The sequence below is a fragment of the Macaca mulatta genome, chromosome 14 (assembly GCF_049350105.2).
Source record: "Macaca mulatta isolate MMU2019108-1 chromosome 14, T2T-MMU8v2.0, whole genome shotgun sequence".
Taxonomy (NCBI): Eukaryota; Metazoa; Chordata; class Mammalia; order Primates; family Cercopithecidae; genus Macaca; species Macaca mulatta.
The window spans coordinates 78,194,373-78,215,466 of NC_133419.1; the positions used below are offsets into that span (position 1 = coordinate 78,194,373).

The 21,094-nt window shown below is 39.2% G+C and overlaps 1 protein-coding gene across 1 annotated transcript in view; it reads right to left on the reverse strand.

The window, feature by feature from the left end:
• The window catches only part of RSF1 (remodeling and spacing factor 1), a 157,999-nt gene that overhangs the window by 107,768 nt on the left and 29,137 nt on the right, over positions 1 to 21,094 (reverse strand). The window lies entirely within an intron of this gene.

Here is a 21,094-nt window from a genome sequence, read left to right on the forward strand (position 1 = left end):
TTGTTAAAAAAAATACCATCAAGTAAAAGCACTTAACTATACAACTAAAGTTTGTATTCTGTTTATCTGCAATAACAAATATTTGGTTCCCCTGCTGAGATTTCAAAGACATACACTCATAGAATTGAAAGCAATCAAGAAATATGAATTCCAAGTTGATAGATATGTCAGAAATTAAACTAACGGTTTCCAAACTGCTTTGGAAAACTCTTCCAATCTATCCCTTGTCTGATGTGTTAAACTTCTCTGTAGCCTTTCTAGGAATCTTTGCTTGACAAGTTTCATGGACAAAAAAATGACTTACCTTGCATAGCACTTAGTTCTGTTTTCTGGATAGTTCTAATTACTAGAAAGCTACCCTTACTCTCAAAATCTGCCCTATGACAACTTCCTCTCCTAATTCTGGCTCTTACTCTCTAGTCTCAAAGACAGTACTTTTAATCCCTCTTCTGTTGGAACCTTCAAATATTTGAGGACTGCTGTTATCTTCCCTCAGATTCTCTGCTTTGACTGTAAACAATCAGAGGTCCTCTAAATATTATTTAGGCATGGTCTGATTGTATTTAATTATATTAATTAGACCAGAGGGACACATATGGCTGTCAAAAGAAGCATTTCTCTTTTTTATTTTGAAACGGTATCTCACTCTTTTTGCCCAGGCTGGAGTACAGTGGCACAATCTTGGCTCACTGCAATCTCCGCCTCCTGGGTTCAAGCGATTCTCCTGTCTCAACCTCCCAAGTAGCTGGAATTATAGGTGCCCACCACTACTCCTGGCTAGTTTTTGTATTTTTAGTAGAGACGGGGTTTCACCATGTTGGCCAGGCTTGTCTGGAACTCTTGATCTCAGGTGATCTGCCCGCCTTGGCCTCCCGAAATGCTGGGATTACAGGCATGAGCCACTGCACCAGGTCAAAAATGACCATTTCTCAAATCCCAAATACCACTAGTAACCTTAGAGAAATTACAGTATACTACCTAAGAAGATCCCATACTCAAATATATTGGCAAAATGTTGGATCAAAAAACAAAAAAGTTTTTCTTTTTTTTTAAACCACAGGACTGTTGTCTTTATCATACGCCCTTTGTGCATTGCGAATATCCAAAATAGGTACACAATCTGCAGCATTCTCTAACATATTTGATCCACCATCTTGTAGGATACAAACACTCTGAGGGACAGGTTGGGAAATGATGACCTAATATTTTTCAGTCATTCTTTCCTTCCCTACTAAAGTTCCTTCTAAATTTGAAACACTTTGAAATATAAAAACATTCACCCATTCAACTAATTTCAATGGGTGAACTATTAGTAAGAAAGAAACAGTCCCTCTCTCCTTAATGAGCCTACTTGAGTGAATCTTCATAGCAGGTAGAGTGGTGGGTTGGGGGTGGGAGTGGGGAGCATTCACAACAAGTAAACAGACAAATCTACTAAGATGTGAAGTATGGGGTTAAGGGTGGAATGGAGAAAAGGAGGGAAAGGGCATTGCTTGCACAAAAATAACAGATGCAAATAGCTAAAAACCCAAAAAGAACATGGAACTGGAGGAATGGACATAGATAGTTACAGCCTAATGAGGCCGGGCTCAGAAGTTTAGATTTTATGTAAAAGTTTAAGCAGGAAAGTCTGCTGCATTTTAGAAGACCTTAATGACTGAATTGGAGGAAGACAGATTTTTAAATATTAATAAAATAAGTTTTTATTTGCTTTTTTGTTTTAGGAGGTGGGGTACAGGGCCGAAGCTAGATATAAATTCAGGAAAACCTCAATCCAGAAGATAGGAGTAGCCTAAACTAAGGTAGAGGTGGTACAGAGAGAAGTGGACAGATCTGAGAAATGTTTAGGAAACAAAATTATTAAAACTTAGTGATTGACTGGTTGTGCAGTGATAAAAGATCTGGGCTGGATTCTCAGCTGCCCCACCTATATAAGGAGACAATGGTTCTGGTCGAGTCCTTTAAACAATGAAGCTCAATTTCTCCATTAAAAAAGGCTGTGTTGGTTACCTCACAGAATTTTGAAACTGTATAGCATTGTATAAATATAAAACACGTTTATTTCTGTTGTGTTTTAAAACCAAGGTTACCTTCTTCAATTTCTCCTTTTCCCCAAACACAGAAGTCTTGAGGGTTCTCCCTTCCTATACATCTTAAACTTGCCTCCTATTTCCTTCTTTCCCTAGGACATTACTATACCTTCTCGTGTCAGAAAAACAGCTATGGACAGTCTCCTGCAATCAAACCAATTTTCCAAAAAGACTGCTTTCATATTACTTCCCAGTTGGTAAGTATTTTTTATGGCTCCTAAATACCTACATAAACCCAGCCAGATTTCTTACCCTAGCCTCAGAGCCCCAATATTCAGTCTCATCCTAACTGCAATCCTTCTCTCTTACTTCCTGCACTAATATCCTCGATTTGAATCATTTTGCCAGTTAATGGTCCACTAAACATACTCAGCCCATTACCTATGTGGGCTTTATTAAAGAGTTATTTATTGTTTTCTGCCCACTTGAATCATATTTATCTTTCAATGTCTAGGCAATACAAGTCCCAAAAGTCTCTGTGAGAGATTTCTAGTACCAGCCACCTCTTTGTCCCTGGAATGCCCACTGTATTCATACTGTCTGTGTCACTCATTTAGCAGTTGGCTAAAACCTTTGCACCAGTGTTTTACGCACGTCCCCCACCAGTGTTCTATGCTACATAGAATCATGAAAGATTTTGATACTATTGGTATTATTTTTTAAAAGCCACTACAAGACAAAAATAAAAGTGAATAAACATGTTTTCAGCCCACTTTACAAATCTACTCATTGTTGATTTAGGCATGTACAAATAGATTATATATTACTTGATTTATTAGAGTACTGGCTCTTCTACAGTCAGCACTATGCAACAGAAATGTAAGATGAGTCATATAATTTCAAATTTTCTAGTAAAATATTATAAAAAGTAAAAAGAGATTAAAATTAATTTTAATAATATATTTTATTTAATGCCCTATTATCCAAAGTTATGTCAACATATAATCAACTTTTTTTTTTTTTTTTTGAGACGGAGTCTTGCTCTGTCACCCAGGCTGGAGTGCAGTGGTGTGATCTTGGCTCACTGCAACCTCTGCCTCCCAGGTTCAAGCGATTCTTCTGCCTCAACCTCCTGAATAGCTGGGATTACAGGCATGCGCCACCACGCCTGGCTAATTTTTGTATTTTCAGTAGAGACGGGGTTTCACCATGTTGGTCAGGTTGTTCTCGAACTCCTGACCTCATGATCTGCTACCTCGGCCTCCCAAAGTGCTGAGATTACAGGTGTGAGCCACTGCGCCCAGCCAATCACTATTTTTAAAGTATTACTTTCTTTTGTACTGAGCAAAAGATTTTACTTTTCGGACTATTTAAAATACACTGTGCATTTCACACTGACAGCACATCTCAATTCAAACTAGCTATATTTCAAGTCCTCAAGAGCCACATGTGGCTAGAGGCTACTGTACTGGATAGTACTGCATAGTGTAGACCTAGTATGCTTAAAATTAAAATTTATAACCCACTAAACATACCAATTGAATGAATGAACTGATACGCTGATAATCTTTAAGCGCACTAGTATAATCTGTCAATTGATAAGAAACAGGCTACAGGAAAACCAATCAACATTATAGTTTATTAAACATTAAAACCACCATACTTTTTATGCTTTAAAACGGCACTGTCTATTCAATAGATTGCTCCAGGATTATTGAAATGTTCTGTATCTGCACTTTTCAGTGCAGTAGCCATTAGCCACATGTGTCGAGAAGTTGAAATGTGGCTAATAAAACTAAAGAATTCAATTATTAATTTTATTTATTTTTAATTATCTTAAATTTTAATAAACACGTAGTAAGTTGCTATGGCTTTGGACAGCTGTAAAGTATCAATCATATATATACATTTTTTGAGATGGAGTCTCGCTCCGTTGCCCAGGCTGGAGTGCAGTGGTGCGATCTCAGCTCACTACAACCTCCACCTCCTGGGTTCAAATGATTCTCCTGCCTCAGCCTCCCAAGTAGCTGGGACTACAGGCACGTGCCACCACACTTTGGCCTCCCAAAATGCTGGGATTACAGGTGTGAGCCACTGCGCCCAGCCATCAATCATATTTTTTAAATACACGATCCTTTTCTGAAACACTGACAAGCTCTAAATTCATTTATCGCCTGTAAGATTTCTAAAATAGTTTCATTTCCAGAAGATAATTATGAACTTCCTTCCAAAGATTTACTTATTAACTACTTTCCATCAATCCAAAAAACAGTAGTATTTGTCCCAATTAAACTGAAATTCCTCTACCTTTTCACATGATAAATTTCATAAAGTAACTTTTAACAAACCCTCTTCTTTCACAGGGCCTCAGGAGGTGAAAGATTCTGAAGGAGAAAGAAACAGTTAGGGGCTACGTGAATTCACAAAGGGTTGTCAATATGATGTAGGTATGAAGTAGCAGAAAAGTGGTAGAATCCCAGATTACATTACTGATCCAATTACTCGAAGATGTTGTATATTTTGACATTTTTCTAAGCATCTTTCTAGCACCATGTCTTAAAAATGTCACCGCTCCTGCAATTCTATTGTGTTACTTATAATTTTACTTTTTTGAATGGTAGAAATGTACAGCACGTCATAATGGCTAAAGACATAATTCTTATCATTCTTCAATAAAGTCTTCTACTTAAATTTAGTTTAAGCTTATAAGCAGAAATACAGTTATGAAAACAGTTGACTTTAGGCCATTGATAAAAAACACTGATTTCGGATACAGTGATTCAAAGACAAGCTTACAATAAGCTTTTACTTACTGCCTAGTTTTTAGAAACTCTGTTGGGGGAGCATAGTTTTAGAATAATGAGACTGATCCTACAGGCCACTTGATCCTCGAAATCACTGTCATGTATTCATATACCTTATCTTCGAAGAGTTCACTTAATCATCCTAGTTTTCTGAAAAGCAAAGAAACAGCTCAAGACTATGAACTGTAACTTAGACGATCATCTAAAAAGGTATAGTACAGAAAGGCTGGGTTGCAGTGGCTCACACCTGTAATCCCAGCCTTTGGGAGGCCGAGGTGGGCAGATCACGAGGTCAGCAGATTGAGACCATCCTGGCTAACATGGTGAAACCGCGTCTCTACTAAAAATACAAAAAATTACCCGGTGTGGTGGCGTGCACCTGTAGTCCCAGCTACTCGGGAGGCTGAGAATTGCTTGAACCTGGGAGGCGGAGGTTACAGTAAGCCCAGATTGTGCCGCTGCACTCCAGCCTGGGTGACAGAGTCAGACTCCGTCTCAAAAAACAAAACAAAACAAAACAGAAGTATAGTACAGAGATTCCAGCTAAGTATAAGCTCACCTCATTACCATTGCAGGAAAAAATAAATCTGAGAATAACTGTTATACAGGCAGATAAACCAAGGGGTATCTGCTGCTCCAGTTTAGATTTCTGAGTTCTATTGAGAATCATACTGTTGTTCCCATATACATAAACACACCAAACATGGCTCAGATTATTTCAGAACCAAAAACTAGAAAATTTTATCTGCTACAAAGAAAGTCATCAGCATACTACAAATATCAGCATGGCTTGAGGTGGTGATCAGACCAGCAATTCAGAAAGAAGAACAGTATTAAGAGAAATGAAACCCTGTAAAACTGCAGCACCCTGTGAAACCACCTTTCCTGAAGAAGAATTCCTTAAAGAGAGGCACGGCCTCTATAAAATGAAGTGAATAACCCACACAGCAGTCAGTCTTTAAAGGGATACTCTTTGCTTATACTTACAACCACCATCCTGGTAGAGGGAATTTGTGGTACTTGAGGCAATGGCTTTCAGTACCGATGTCTCCAGCTCCAATCAGATGACCCCATTTCCCTCTTTCTATTCTTTCTAACTCAATTTAATGATCATAGAGAGGAGTTGGGGGGAAGAAGGAAAGGGACAGAAAGAGTCAAAACAAATTTAAAAAGAGTGATGTGACAGTACTTAAGGGGGAAGGAGGGATTTTTTCCCCAAACTAATTTCTTTCCCCAGTAATTTCAATCTAGTGAAAAGTTCAAAGACTAGTACACTCTTTACCTAGATGCACCACTTGTTAACATTTTTGCGACTGAAAGGGAAACATATGACACACAGTTAAAACCATCAGGAAATGCCTCTTTAATAAAGATGACACCATAAAGATAAGAAACAGCCAACCAAGCCAAGGAAGAAGGGAGCATGCCAGGAAAAAGGAATGCAGGTGTAAAAGTCCTGAGGAGGCCAACAGCTTCTTCCAATGTGGCTAGAAAAAGAAAAGGATACAAGATGCTGCTAGAGAAGGGAACAAAGGCCACGTCTTTGAGCTATGTAAAAAGTTTAGATTTTATTCTAAGGGTAATGAGAACCCACAGGAGGAATGCAGGAAAGTGTCATGATTTAAGTTCTTAAAAGATCACTCTCTTAAATCCAGGGTCTGTTTGACAGGGGGCAGGAAGCAGGGGTAGATGGAGTTACTGAAGAAACAAAACTGTACTAATGCTGAGTGACGGGCACATGAAAGTACATTATAAAACTTACTACTTTTATATATTTCATATTTTTCATAATTTAAAAATGTCCATAGGATAGAAAGATTACTTGGCTGCACTGTGAGGAACAAATTGGAGAGGGTATAAATATGACTAATTAGGAAGACATCGCAATACTTCAGACCGGATAATGATGGCTTGGACTAAGGCTGTGGCGCAGAGATGTAGGAAAGTACCCTGAAGGAAAACTGCAAAAATTTACAACTTTTCTAAGATTTTAAAACATTTTCTAAGAAGCACCTTTGCCAATCTTAATCCAAATAAGTGACTGCTTTATGTGTCCTGTACGATGATCCCTATTAGTTTATTCATTCTGAAAAGCAGAAATCATGACTTTTAGTTTAATCACACTCATATTTCAGAAAGGCAATATGTACACACAGACATTTAATAATCAAGTCAAATAAATGTATTTGTACCACATTTTGTTTCTGACACTTTTTTTTTTTTTTTTTTTGAGACAGGGTCTTACTCTGTCACTCAGGCTGGATTGCAGTGGCACAATCCTGGCTCACTGCAGCCTCGATCTCCTGGACTCAACTGATCCTTCTACCTCAGCCTCCTGAGTAGTTGAGATTGTAAGCAGGCACCACCATACACGGCTAGTTTTTGTATTTTTTTTTTTGTACAGACAGGGTCCCACTATGTTGGCCAGGCTGGTCTCAAACTCCTGGGCTCAAGCGATCTGCCCATCTCGGCCTCCCAAAGTGCTGGGATTACACCTGTAAGCTACCATGCTTGGCCAGTTTCTCATACTCTTCATCATTTCAAAGGTCACATATCATTTAAAAACCTGCACTTAATATAACAACTATGACATTACTAAAAACTACGTTATATGTATATTACAAAAGCACTAGAAAGTCAGGAGAGGGGGTGCAAACATTGAATTTGTCGTTCATAATTGAAGGAATTACACAAGATGATATAAAGTCCTCCAGCTCTAATATTCAATGTCTATGTCTAGGTATTGAGGTATTTATTTATTTGCCTTATAACAAGGCAACAGGTGATAATACCATCTTAGAATTTTGGAACTGGAAGCAATGATCTAATTGACACTCTTTGACAGACTGGAAAACTTAGACCTGAGATGTGACAAGACTTGCCCAAGATGGAAAAAAAAAAAAAAAAGGCCAGGAAGAACCCAGACTTCTAGCCTTCTATTCCAGGGCTCTTTCCGATGTTTCTCCAAGTATCAAATGGATGAAGAAATAGTTCACAAGACCTAACTTATGAATCAAACCACTCTTTCTGCACAGCTTCGTATCTGGTTTTTGATATTCGGTTGTTCCTGTCTATGCACCTTGAGGCATTATCCATTTCTAAAACATAACCCTGTCAAACAGTTACTGTGGAAACAGAAAAATTATTAATACTCCTTCCAATCCATTCTCCCTTTCTTAAAAAACAGCACTATTGAGATGGAATGCACACACCATACAACTCATCCACTTAAAGTGTACCATCCAATGGCTTTTAGTATATTACCTTATTTATTTAACAGTGGTAAAATATATTTACTATGAAATTTGCTATTTTAATCATTTTTTTAGTGTACAATCAGTGGCACCAATTACATGCCCAGCATTGCACAACCATCACACTATTTCCCAATCTATTCTTACAGTCAAATTTTGAAGCAGCCATTCTACTTCCAAACTGATTTTGGAAAATTTTAAATGCAAAAAGCAGAGTCTGCTAAAGTATATATGCTCAATGGGGGCAAACACTCGTTCTTAGAGGAAAAAAATCTAAATCTGGTCCTCTAAATCTTACTTAACCTTACCTGTCAAAATCTTATTCCTTTATATTTAATGTCTCTTGCTAGAGAAAAATTAATTTAAAATTAAACTACACTTTTCTCTTCAGTGGTGTAATATTTTTTAAAAATTCAAAAGCAAGTGTTGTTGCTCAAAATGTAATATGCTATCATAGACAATGCCCAACCTACAAAGTGGCTCTATCCCACTGAAACCCACACAAAACTTTAAACCGCCCAGTTACCCCTCAAAAACTAATTTTATCAATAATGTTTACTACAATAGGTAAAATTATCTTGTAATTTTAATATTTAAAGCAGAAAAGGCAGGTACACTAGCTAAAAAAGTGTCTTAAATTTATCCCAAATGCTGATAATTAAGAGAAAACAAATACTTAGATTTCTGGCTAAGATCAAGTGTAATATCGGTTCTTATCAGTGTAATATCGACAACAACAACAAAAAATACAGAACACATGAACTAAGTAAAACCAGGAAAGGAAAAGAGAAAGAAAATAAAGGTAAGCTCTTTAACTTCATATAGTCCTAATTATCTTTAAGTCTCAAGTCCTAATGATCTATCTTCTATCTCCTCTTCCTTTTCTCTCATCCTTAGATGTAAGCTCCATGAGCACATCCACCTGCCTTTTTCATCACTGTATTCCCAGCACCAAGCACAGTTCCTACTTAATGGTAGACACTCAACTATTTGATGAACTGGAACAGGGACAAGAAAATAAAAAGAGAAGGAAAGCAACAGGGAGAGGGGAGTAAGCAAAGTAAAATATTTCTGCAGACAGCTAGAAAAGAGAGTTCCAGGCTGGGCACGGTGGCTCACGCCTGTAATCCCAGCACTTTGGGAGGCTGCAGCGGGCAGATCGCGAGGTCAGGAGGTCGAGACTAGCCTGGCCAATATGGTGAAACCCGGTCTCTACTAAAAAATACAAAAATTAGCCGGTCATGGTGGTGTGCACCTGTAGTCCCAGCTACTCGGGAGGCTGAGGCAGGAAAATCGCTTGAACCCGGGAGGTGGAGGTTGCAGTGAGCTGAGATCGCGCCACTGCACTCCAGCCTGGCCATAGAGCGAGACTCTGTCTCAAAATAATAATAATAATAATAATAGTAAATAAATAACAAAATAAAATAAAGAAAGAAAGAAAAGAGAGTTCCCAGGCCAGGTGCTGCAGTGGCTCACACCTGGCAGATCAGCTTTCTCATGTAACTGGGACCATAAGCATGTCCCACCATGCCTGGCTAATTTTTAAATTTTTCTGTAGAGTTCAGGTTTCCTTACTATAGCCCAGGCTGGTCTTGATCTCCTGGGCTCAAGTTATCCTCCGGGCTCAGCCTCCCGAAGCGCTGGGATTAACAGGTGTGAGTCACTGTGCGCAGCTCCCCTACACCCCTCAAAAAAGACGCCGGGCATGCTAACACGTGCTTGTAGTCCTTAGCTACTTGGGATGCTGAGGGAGGAGGACTGCTTGAGCCGAGGACTTCAAGGCTATAGTGAGCTATGATTGCACCAACTGCGCTTCAGCCTAGGTGCCAAAGTGAGACACTGTACCATTAAAAACAAACAAACAAAAACGGGGAAAATACCTTCAACAGCATATTAAAAGATTCCTTTATGATTCAAAACCATAATTTTAGGTGTTACAAAATCAGTAGATGTTTCTTTTATAGACAATTCTACAGAACTATAAACTTACAAGAACTCCATTTCTTGGTGAAATTTATATTCTGTCTTTACTCCTTGCTAATTAGTGATCAGCTCATATCTTTTTTTCAGTTAACATTCATTTGACAAGCAGAGGTACCTAGATGGTAGCATACTATGTCATCTTATAATTTCCTGACATTTTATCATAAAGCAGAATGAAATGAGCTCATTATAGTTTCTAGTTATTTCAATAAATTAGAAAATGTATATGAATGCACTTTATATATCATAAAGCAATACCCAAGCCAAAGTTATCATTATTCACCAGCAGATGGTGATCATGTCTTACTTAAAGAAAAATTCTGACACCTTATTCAGGGGCAAGCCAGCCAACTGCTAAAAATGATCAATAAGCAAACTAGAGTATCTGAATAAAATGCTGGTGATTTTTAAGTAAAATCAAATGGAACATCAGCAAACACAAGCAATAAAAAACAGGTTTAGAAGTCTGAAGACTTCTAAAGGAACCGTTTTCTCTATGTGAACATTTGCAAACTGGTAATTAAAGATAACAATGAATGTGTTTCTGGCAATCCTATATAGATTATTAAACCACTCATTCCACACTGAACTTCTTGAACTACAGCCAGAAAAACTTCTACCCAGCAAAATGGTGACACTAAACCATTTAGAAAAAAACACAAGGACAGACTAGTACTAGGTGATGACCTCATCACCTCACTTAAACGATTATAAATAAATGAATGAGACGTTTTTTCTTCTCCAATGGAAGAAAAGCAAATTCTAGATATCATTATTTCATCCATAAATACTTCAGTGTGCATCTCTAAAAGATAAAATTGCCATAATACCATTATTATCTCTTTGAAAATAATCATAATACCATTATGATATTAACCATAATTATTTTAAAATAACGAATCATTATTACCACATTTTCAAAATTAGTAATCCCCACCAGGCGCGGTGGCTCACGCCTGTAATCCCAGCACTTTGGGAGGCCGCAGCAGGTAGATCACTTGAGGTCAGGAGTTCGAGACTAGCCTGGTCAACATGGTGAAACCCTGTCTCTACTAAAAATACAAGAAATTAGCCAGGCATGGTGGTAGGCACCTGTAGTCCCAGCTACTTGGGAGGCTGAGGAAGGAGAATCGCTTGAACCTGGGAGGTGGAGGTTGTGGTGAGCCGATATCGCATCATTGCACTCCAGCCTGGGCAACAAGAGCGAAACTCCATCTCTAAATAAATAAATAAAGTAATATTTCCTTCTAAAGGTTCAGGAAAGCTGAGATCTTAATGACATTTTTAAAAGAGTTCCACCAAAAGTACTGAGTTGTGCTGGGTGAGGTGGCACACACCTGTAATCCTAGCTACTTGAGAGACTGAGGCAGGAGGATTGCATAAACCCAGGAGTTCAAGACCAGTCTGGGCAACAGAGCAAGACCCTGTCTCAAAAACAAACAAACAAAAGAACAAACAAGCAAACAAAATTATTCAATTGTATTGAAAAATTAACATCCTTACTACTCTTCATTGTTGGCAAACAAGCATCATTATCTCAATACCTAGTTCTTATGTGTATAAAATCTAACCTAACAGAAAATAAGACAAATAGTATCTTAAACTTCACGCATGGTGGCTCATGCCTGTAATCCCAGCAGGCTGAGGCATAAGGATCGCTTGAGACCAGGAGTTTGAGAGTAGCCTAGGCAACATAGGGAGATCTTGTCTCAGGAAGAGGAGGGGAAGGGGAGGGGGGGAAAGAGAGGCGGGGAGGGGAAGGAGAAGGGGAGGGGGAAGGGGAGGGTGAAAAATACCTTCAGGCTTTAGAGAAAAACAATGTTCCTAGCAGTGTTTTACTAAGGCTGGGTCCCTTGAAAAATCATAAAACATAAAAATAAGTATTTTCATTTATATGTGACATTGAACAAATCTTTTACACTGCTGTTGGTCTCAAACAACAATAATATAAGGTTATCAAACATGTGGAAACTGTTTTTTTTAAATCAACTATTACCATGTTAAGAGTATGATAAAGTCCCCTCTAACATATGCTCCCTCTTCTCTCTTTCTGAAAAAAGTTATTTGCAAACTGTTGCACTCAAGTGATCCTCCTACCTCAGCCTACCAAGTAGCTTGGACTACAGGCACACCCCCATGCCCAGCTAATTTTTAACAATTTTTAGCAGAAGTGAGTCTCACTACGTTGCCCAGGACTAAATGGACTCTTCAGTCTTTGTCTTAATTTGGGAACATGTGACACTGTTGATCATATCTTCCTTCTTGAAACCTGGGCATTCTGTGACGTCACTTTTCTGATTTATCTTATCTCTGTCCTTTTTTAGATTCTTCTGCAACCCCTTTGTCTCTGGTCTATCCTTGAAAGCTAGTTATTTCCATTTTAGAATTTCATTTCTTTAGTCCCTAAGTTATCTGATCCACCGTTTTGTTCCAATTTATCTTTTCATTCATTCATTCATTCACTCACTCATTCATTCATTTTTTGGAGACAGAGTCTCACTCTTTCGCCCAGGCTGGAGTGCAGTGGCACTATCTCAGCTCACTGCAGCCTCTATCTCCCAGGTTCAAGCGATTCTCATGCCTCAGTCTCCCAAGTAGCTGGGATTACAGACGTGCACCACCATGCCCAGCTAATTTTTGTATTTTTCGTAAAGACAGGGTTTCACCATGTTGGCCAGGCTGGTCTCAAACTCCTGACCTCAGGTGATCCACCCACTTCAGGCTCCCAAAGTGCTGGGATTATAGGCATGAGCCACTGCTCTGGGCTATTTATTTATTTTTAGAGACAGGGTCTCACTCTGTTACTTGGGCTGAAGTGAAGTGGCGTGATCATAGCTCACTGCAGCCTTCAACTCCTGGGCTCAAGTGATCCTACTGCCTCAGCCTCCCTAGCAGCTAGGACTACAGGCACACCACTATGCCTTGCTATTTCTTAAATTTTTTTTTTTTTTTTTTTTTTTTTTGAGACGGAGTCTCACGCTATTGCCCAGGCTGGAGTGCAGTGGCGCGATCTCGGCTCACTGCAAGCTCCGCCTCCCGGGTTCCCGCCATTCTCCTGCCTCAGCCTCCTGAGTAGCTGGGACTACAAGGCGCCCGCCACCGCGCCCGGCTAATTTTTTGTATTTTTAGTAGAGACGGGGTTTCACTGTGGTCTCGATCTCCTGACCTTGTGATCCGCCCGCCTCGGCCTCCCAAAGTGCTGGGATTACAGGCTTGAGCCACCGCGCCCGGCCTTTTTTTTTTTTTTGAGATGGAGTTTTGCTCTTGTTGCTCAGGCTGGAGTACAATGGCGCAATCTTGGCTCATTGCAACCTCTGCCTCCTGGGTTCAAGCCATTCTCCTGCCTCAGCCTCCCAAGTAGCTGGGATTACAGGCATGCACCACCACGCCCGCCTAATTTTGTAGTTTTAGTAGAGATGGGGTTTCTCCATGTTGGTTAGGCTGGTCTCGAACTGCTGACTTCAGGTGATCCGCCCACCTCTGCCTCCCAAAGTGCTGGGATTACAGGTGTGAGCCACCGTGCCCAGTCTCTTAAAAAATTCTTTCTAGACACAGGCTGCTTAAATTTAAATATACTATTGTCTTGCTGTGCTAGTTAAAGATACGTTCAGGTAACAGAAAACCTTACTAGAGTGACTTTACAAATAAAAGGTTAGTTTTTCTCATGTAACAAGAAGTCCAGAGTAATGAGTTGCCAGTTTCTGTTTACAGACTCAACAAATCTATCATACTGAACTTCTTGGAGTTCCCAAATTTACCATGCTATTTCTACCCTCCAGGGCTCAGCATGTAGAGTTCCCTTTACTCTCACTCCATCTCCTCCCATCATGGGGTTCAATTTAGACGTTGCAACGGCCGGGCGCGGTGGCTCAAGCCTGTAATCCCAGCACGTTGGGAGGCCGAGACGGGCGGATCACGAGGTCAGGAGTTCGAGACCATCCTGGCTAACACGGTGAAACCCCGTCTCTACTAAAAAATACAAAAAACTAGCCGGGCGAGGTGGTGGGCGCCTGTAGTCCCAGCTACTCGGGAGGCTGAGGCAGGAGAATGGCGTAAAAACCCGGGAGGCGGAGCTTGCAATGAGCTGAGATCCGGCCACTGCACTCCAGCCTGGGCGACACAGCGAGACTCCGTCTCAAAAAAAAAAAAAAAAAATTTAGACGTTGCTTCCTCTGGAAATCATTCTTTTATCCCACTATATCCAGACTAAAAGCCAATGCTGGGTGTCCTCAAATGATCCTAATTTGTACTTATGCAACACATTGTATCATAAATGCCTGTTTAATTAGCTCTATCCCACATTAAACAGGCCTGTATCTTCAGCACCTAGGACAGTGGCTAGCACATACCATGCATTCCATAAAGACTTGTTTGATTGCATGGGTTTAGTCTTTTAAAAAACCAAATAACTGTTTTTGATAAACATGAACTTCTAACCCAAGTAACTAATCAATTAGCAAACAATAATACATGTTTCTTGCTCATACTTAAAGAATCAAACAGAAAAAAATAACAAATTTCTAAAACCACTAAGGAAACATGTAAAATAAAATATCTGTCTTCAGGATGTGCAATCGACCATTCCATGCCATCAACTTACAGGTGGCCAACCATAAACTGGCTTTTATGAAAACTGAAGTTTTAGGAAGTTAAGTGAGTTTGCTAATTAATACATGACAAAAGGTAGGCTACCTAAGATAATAAAAAACAAAACAGAGAGAGACTATGGGGCGGGTGGTGTGGCTCACACCTATAATCCCAGCACTTTGGGAAGCTGAGGTGGGCAGATCACTTGAGGTCAGGAGTTCGAGACAAGCCTGGCCAACATGGTGAAACCTGTCACTACTAAAAATACAAAAATTAGCTGGGCATGGTGGCACATGCCGCTAGTCCCAGCTACTCGGGAGGCTGAGGCAGGAGAACGGCTTGAACCCGGGAGGCAGAGGTTGCAGTGAGCCGAGACTGTGCCACTGTGCTCCAGCCTGGCCAACAGAGCGAGACTCCGTCTCAAAAAAAAAAAAAAAAAAAAAAAGACTGTTACTAAATAAATAGTTCTCCCATGCTCCACTTTGCAGTCAGTCACCCTACTTCTGAACTCAGAAAACCATTGATCTATTTTCCATACTACAGATTTGTCTTTTCTAGAGTTTCATATAACATGAACTATTTTTTGTCTGGCTTTTTTGCCTCACATGATGTTTTTGAGATTCACATTTTGTAACATCAGTGTCCCTTTGTATGAATTTATCAAAATTTGGTCATCCAGTCATTGGCCGATGAATGAACTGTCTTTTTTTTTTTTTTTTTGGAGACAGAATCTCACTGTCACCCAGGCTGGAGTGCAGTGGCTCAATTTCAGCTCATTGCAACCTCCACCTTCTGGGTTCATGCAATTCTCCTGCCTCAGCCCCTTGAGTACCCAGGATTCCAGGCATGTGCCATCATGCCCGGCTAATTTTTGTATTTTCAGTAGAGATGGGGTGTCACCATGTTGGCCAGGCTGGTCTCGAACTTCGGACCTCAAGTGATCCGCCCACCTCAGCCTCGCAAAATGTTGGAATTACAGATGTGAGCCACTGTGCTTGGCCTCTGTGTTTTGACTATTATAAATAAAGTTGCTATGAATATTTCTGTGCATGTCTTTGTATGGACATACATTTTTATTTCTCTTGAGTAGATAGCAGTGGAGCTCATGGGTTGTGTGGTAGACACAGGTTTTAACTTAAGAAACTCCCAAACATTTTGCCAATGTAAGCTGTACCATTTATTATTGTCTAAGAGTTCCAACTGTTTCACATCCTTAAAAACACTTGAGGTGTCAGTCATTTTAAAAGAACGTTTTCTTCTTTCTTGGATAGTGTTCAAGAAATGTCAATAATATCATCTGTTGATAATATTGTTCATGTTTTCTGTATTCTGAATGATTTTGTCTAGTTGCACTATTGATTACTGAGAGGGAAGTGTTGAAATTTCCAATTATAACTGTGCATTATATATATATTTTTAAGTTGTTTTTGCTTCATGTGTTTTAAAGCTCTGCTATTAGTGAAAATACTGTCAGAATTGTAGCTTCCTAAAGAATAGCATTATGAAACACCCCTATTTATTCCTAATATTCCATTTCATTTTCTGATACTAATATAGTCATTAGTCTTCTCATTTTAGTTGGCTATAGTAATATAGCCATCTCATTTTCCGATATTAATATAGTAATTCCAGCTTTCTTATGATGAGTTTTTACATATCATTTTACATTCTTTTACTTTTAACCTATATCTTTATGTTTGAAGTGAATTTCTGTAGACAGCATATACCTGGCTGGGTCTTTCTTTTCTATCCACTCTGCCAATCTCATTTAATTTTAATTAAAATACCACATGTGGTTTAGTGGTGACATACTGGAGAGAGCAGGTTTAGAACAAGGATTAGGCCAGAAGCGGTGGCTCATGCCTGTAATCCCAGCACTTTGGGAGGCTGAGGCAGGCAGATCACTTTCGGTCAGGAGCTGGAGACCAGCCTGGCCAACATGGTGAAACCTCGTCTCTACTATACAAAACTTAGCCGGGTGTGGTGGCGTGCACCTGTAGTCCCAGCTACTCGGGAGGCTAAGACAGGAGAATCGCATAAATCCGGGAGGTGGAGGCTACAGTGAGCAGAGATCATGCCACTGAACTTCAGCCTGGGCCACAGGGCGAGAATCCGTCTCAAAACAAAAACAAAAAACAAAAACAAACAAACAAAAAAAACAAGGATTAGCAAACTACTGCCCACAGGGCAAATGCAGCATGTTACCTTCTTTAGCGGTGCCTGCAACTAACCATGTTTCTACATTTTAAAAAAGGGTGGAGGGGAAAAAAAAAAATCAAAGAAAGCATAATATTTTGACACACAACAACACAAAACTCAAATCTTAGTGTCTGTAACGTTTTATTGGAACACAAAAAATGTAATTTCTATGGCTACTTTTGTGCCTCAAGAGCAGAATTAAACACTTTTAACAGACATTGTATTGACCACAAAGCCTAAAATATTCTTTAATGTCTGAGAAAAACTTGGCTGACCCCAAACTAAAATTATTTCTGTTTAATGCAATAACTGATTTAATTGAGTTAAAATCTATAATCCTACCATTTATTTTGTTCTTATACATTTATTTGTTCCTTTCTTACTCCTTTTAATGTCTTCTTTTGAATTAACCTGATTAAAATTAACTTCATTTAACATCTACTCTTAGCTAATTCATTATACTTCTTTAAGTTTTCGTGGTTGCTTCAGGTTTTACAAAACAAAGCATCTTTAACTCAATATGGTCTACTATTAAATAATATTCTATCACTTCACATACAACGTGAACACTTTTTACCCTTACGACATTATACTTGCATTTCCTTGTTCTCATCCTTACTACTAGAGCTTTCATGTTTCACTTCCTCACATATTGTGAAATTTGCAATACCTGGTGATTTTTGCTTCAAATAGTTGATTATTTTTTTAAAGACTTTTTAAAAATTGGGTAAAATTTAATTTTAACATATTTATCCTTTCTTACACTTGTCATCGCTTTGTCTAGGTCCAAGTTTTCATCTGAAGATGTTTCTTGCAGTGTAAGTGGCTAGCTCATAACATGTTCTCTGGTTTTACCTGCCTGAAAAAGTTTTTATTTCACCCTCATTTTTGAAGGATATTTTGTTGGATATAGAAGTTTTCATCTAATACTTTTCATTTAGTACTTTTGCAACATCCATTATCAGCTGGGTGGAGTGGCTCACTCCTGTAATCCCAGCATTTTGGGAGGCTGAGGCGGGCGGCTTGCTTGAGCCCAAGAGTTTCAGACCAGCCTGGGCAACACAGCAAGACCTAGTCTCTACAAAAAATTAAAAAATTAGCCAGGCATAGTGCTGTGTGTCAGGAGTCCCAGCTACTCAGGAGGCTGAACTGGGAGGCTCGCCTGAGCCTAGGAAGTTGAGGCTGCAGTGAGCCATGTTTATTCCACTGCACTCTGCCTAGGCGACAGAACAAGACCTGATCTCAGAAAAAAAAAAAAAAAGTTAATTATCGCCTAGTTTGTATAGTTTCCAACAAAACATCTTCTTTGTTCCTCTGTATATAATATGTCTTTTTCTTAGGTTGCCTTCAAGATTCTGTCACTGCTTTCTGACAACTGACAAACATACAAATGTCCGTGAATGTTTGTTTGTGTTTGTCCTGTTGTAGGTTTGTTGAGATTATTGGGCTTGTGGGTTTATAATTTTTATCAAATTTGACATTTTGCAGCCATTATTCTTCCAATATTCTTGGCTCCATCCTCCTTCTAGGATCTCAAATACACTTTATGGAGCCTGCTTGATACTATTCCACAGACCAGTGAAGCACTTGATTATTTTCAGTTCTCTTTCTCACTGCTTCATTTTAGGATAAAGTCTACTGACATGTCTTTAAGTTCACTGGTTTGTTCTGCGCATCCAATCTTCTGTGAAATGCCTTTCAGTAATTTATTTAAGATACTAGTATTTTTTTAAATCTCTAGAAGTTCTATATGTTTATTTTTCATATCTTTCATTTCTCTCAGTATGTTCATATTTTTCTTTAAATACTTTTACTAATACTTATTTTACTATCCTTGTCTGCTACTAGTATCTCCATCATTTCCGAATCTGTTTCTCTGGGTTCATTTTTCTCCTGCTTACGAGTTAGACCAGTTTCTCAGCGTATCTAGTAATTTGAGCCATATTGAGTAAATTAAGCTTGGATGTTGGAAAATATCAATGTTACAATGCTGCTAAGTGCTGCTAAGATGTGCTGTTAAGATTTTGCAATGTGCTGTAAAAATGAGTTGGGCTTTGTTTTGGCAGGTACTTATTTGCAGATTCATCTGATCTTTTTAAGGCCTTTCCTGTCAGGTTTACTACAGTGAATCAATTGGGTTCTCCATTAATGTCCTGAGTGCTACAAAAAATACTTCACTCTGGTCAGAGTTCAAACATCTCCAGTGTAAGTTCTGGGAAATGTTCTGCTAATAATAACCTGGATGTTCAATGCCTAGCCTTGTGGATTTTCACTGTTTGCACATATGACCTAGTCTTCAGGAAAGACTCAAGGTAGCCCAATAGATTTCTGGAATTTTTTCTTCTGCATAGCCCTCTTCTTTTCAGAAGCTGGCCCTTCAACTTCTAGCTGCCTAAGCCTCTTGAAATCCAATCTTTGCCTCCTCAATTGAGTGAAGCTGCCAGACTCTCGTTAGATTCTATCTCTGTTTCTGCAGTCCTAAAGCTGCTTCCAGGCAGGAAACCCTGGTTGTGGTAGAGGGCTCACTTCTTTTATTTCAGCCATCACCCAGGGATAACAGTCCTGATTTGCCTTAGTACAATATCTAAAAAGAGATGGTTCACGTGTCTTGATGCAGTTTACTAGCTGTTTATGACAAGTAGGTAAAAGCCCCTTTTTATTCCATCATGTCCAGAGAGAATTCTCAATTTTTAAAGCAACATTGGCCAGGCACAGTGGCTCATGCCTGTAATCCCTACACTTTGGGAGGCCAAGGTCGGTGGATCACCTGAGATCAGGAGTTTGAGACCAGCCTTGCCAACACGGTGAAACTGCATCTCTACTAAAAATACAAAACTTAGCCAGGCATGGCGGCGTGCACCTGTAATCCCAGCTACTCAGGAGGCTGAGGCAGGAGAATTGCTTGAACCTGGGAGGCAGAGGTTGCAGTGAGCCGAGGTCATGCCATTGCACTCCAGCCTGGGCAACAAGAGCGAAACTCCATCTCAAAAAACGAAAAAAAAGCAACATTAAAGAAATAAAGATGTGTACTTGAGCAGATGATATGAATTTTTAAAAGAGTGAATTGGCCAGATGCGGTGGTTCACGCCTGTAATTCCAGCACTTTGGGAGGTCGAGGAGGGTAGATCACAAGGTCAGGAGATCGAAACCATCCTGGCTAACATGGTGAAACCCTGTCTCTACTAAAAAAAAAAATACAAAAAAATCAGCCGGGCGTGGTGGTGGGCGCCTGTAGTCCCAGCTACTCGGGAGGCTGAGGCAGGAGAATGGCGTGAACCCAGGAGGCAGACCTTGCAGTAAGCCGAGATCGTGCCATTGCACTCCAACCTGGGTGAAAGAGTGAGACTCTGTCTCAAAAAATATATATATTAAAAAAAAAGTGAATTATACGTACATCTATTTGTTAAACATGAACTACGAACTCTAAACAGAAACCATCCGCATACCGTATAGTGGTTTTTAACGTTTCCATAAGGAAAAAGATCCTTAAAACTTTACAGGAGGATATTACTGTCTCCATTATGAAGAAACTCTGAAGTTCATAAACTGCCTGGTCACACGAATACCAAGTGGCAAGGCTAAGAATCCAACCCAGCTAATACTAAAAATCATGACATTTACGACGTACCATCATGCTTCCCATTAATTTATCACCACAAATACTATGCATATTAAGAGATATAGTCAACCAAACTGAATTTATTAAAGTATCCTATGTTGTGCTTAGCAAGATTATTATGAACTATCATTCAGAATATCTGATCAGCATGGGAATAAAAAATTACCACATTTTGGTAAATAAATGTATTATTTATTTAAATTTAAAATTGGCATTTAAAAATATTTAAAATGGAGCCTTGGACACTTTTTCACTCAAACCAGTAGTACCCCAAGGAACACATATATTTCCTGTTTCATATAGTTGAACATTATATTTATGATCTGTTGTTGAGACCACTAGAATATATGTTTCTTTAAAGTTTTAGTCACAGGGTCTAGAGAAGGGGTTAGCATACACTAGACACTCAATATACATTGAGGAATAAAAGATCCCCATAATTTTAATTCTCCTAAAACTATAATGGTGGAGGCATATTACCTCAAGATGATGGGCTGACCCTCCTGCCCAAATCCCTTAAAATACAGTAAAAAAAAAAAAAAAAAAAAAAAAAAAAAAAAAAGGCTGTTCCTTTGTTTCCAATAAGCAAGGAGTAATAAGGACAAAGTTTACCTTACT